Source organism: Mycetomoellerius zeteki, unplaced genomic scaffold (genome assembly GCF_001594055.1).
Source record: "Mycetomoellerius zeteki isolate Tzet28-1 unplaced genomic scaffold, Tzet1.0 scaffold168, whole genome shotgun sequence".
Classification (NCBI taxonomy): domain Eukaryota; kingdom Metazoa; phylum Arthropoda; class Insecta; order Hymenoptera; family Formicidae; genus Mycetomoellerius; species Mycetomoellerius zeteki.
The window spans coordinates 466,211-468,250 of record NW_017256633.1 but is presented as its reverse complement, the minus strand read 5'-3'; positions in this window follow the sequence as shown (position 1 = coordinate 468,250).

The following is a 2,040-nucleotide window of genomic DNA, read 5'->3' as shown; positions in this document are numbered from 1 at the left end:
CCTATGACCCGTGCACACAAACGCCCGCATAGTATGCTGCATCGCGTCGTTGCACACACACACATACACATACATACACACACATACGCACACATAGTGTTGCAGCGCCTACGTGCTTCTGCGAGCTCGCGATATATGCAGCCGGCTAATGCGTTCGTGTGCTACATATTTATGCTTGAGATGGTTGATACCCGCCACTACTGGACGTGATTGCTTCTCTGGTGGCTCTACGCGGTCCTCTCCGCGTTTATGTTCCGATACTGTCACTAATCGGTTTTTCAGTAACATTCCGCTCGAGTAGAGGAAAATTAATCCTAATCGATATTCGTTCCGAAATTTTCTTAATATTATAACTGCGGCTATGCTATTTTTTACTCCATCTAATAATTCTTTTTTTTACAGTCAAATTGGATTTGTACGTGGAGCTTTAGATATTTGTGACTTCATAAATAGTCGTAATTAATTATAAGTAATTTTACTTTTATGGTGTCCTCTCTCGTAAAAGTCCAGATTTATCTTGAACAGCAATTAGGTTAATTTAGATGCACAGTTCTAGTGTTAACTGATACCTATTCGTCAGTTCAATGTACTTTAATTTAATGTATCTGCTTAAAGTTAATATAATTGAACGATTATTTTTCCATTTTAAAGGTAAAAATCAGAGAAATAGAATTATATAACTTAAAATTAAAATTGTAAAAAACGTTTATTATAAACAAATGTAACTTTTAAATTAATGTATCTTTGCTTTAAAATTAACTGAACGATTTTTTTTTCATTTTGAAGATCTGAGGAATAAAATTACGTAAGTTAAAATTAAAGTCATGAAAAACATTTGTTACAAACAATTTTTCACAACGTAGGTGAAGAAAATCTCCAAATCCATTGAACTCGCGAATACCGATTAGAGTTAATTGCAATACAGAATCTCATACTGTAAATTATCTTCTGGATACGTGGCATAATTAATCAGTTAGTTACGATACACACAATTATCAAGTGTATCTCGAGACGTTAAATATATCTCGATGGTTCCTTAGACTGTCTTAAATTGTATCGTAAAGCGACGACTGTTCGAGAATCTCCCTTTACGTCGTGAAAGTACTCGAAGGTGGGAAGGCGTGAGGCTGATTCGTGCAATTTGAATGGCGCATAGCTCGAGATCCAGTTAATTTCGCGCCGTCTCCCGTGAGAGTGGAAACGTAGAAATACATAAACACCGTACACGCCTTCGTACATGCCTGTGTATATAGATACTACGTATATATAAGATCCTCGTCGCCGTCGCCGTCATCGTCGTCGTCGGTCGTCGCCATCACCGTCGCTGTTCGTTCGCTTCTTATGCAAATCAGGCGGAAAAACTCGCGTGTTTCCGGCGTGTTTTAATTATTCAAGCGACAACTTTCTGCAATGAAATTAGAACTCGCGCAGTCGTGACTGCCGGCGACAAGTGTTTTGCTTATGGCCGCTACCGCCCATCCCGGCCGAAGGAGGAGAGCCGTGAGGTATAAACTGCTGGGGTAGGTATATCTAAATCCACGAGCGAGAAGGGAAAAAGTCTTGGACGAAAGAAAAGAGAATTAAAGAAATTGAGAAAAACATTGTGACAGTACGCTCTATGGTGGTGCTAACTTTTTAAAGGCTCCCGAAAGGATCAAAAGAGAATCTGGAAAGGATTGTGAATCAGGTTGATGACAGCAAATTTTAAATGCAAAATAGGGATTAATATCGCATTGTAGCTGTTGTCAACGTCTTTTAAGTGCAACGTGTGTACCTCATCTTCGTTATAGTACGAGTTGGATTTGGACAATGCGCCCGCTGAAATTTCTTCCCTACGCCGACGTAGCAACGAGCGTAGTCGCAAATATAGCAAACTCGTACGAGAAGGGTGTACCGAGCTGGTAGTTATTCGGTAGTAACAATAGCAGTCGTGCCACCCGGGGCATACAGAGCGTGTTTGGCGCCGCGTTTGTATGAATGAAATTATTCGCTTCTAGGAATATATAGCCAAACGTTACTGTGTTGCGGAGCGGTCGAGGG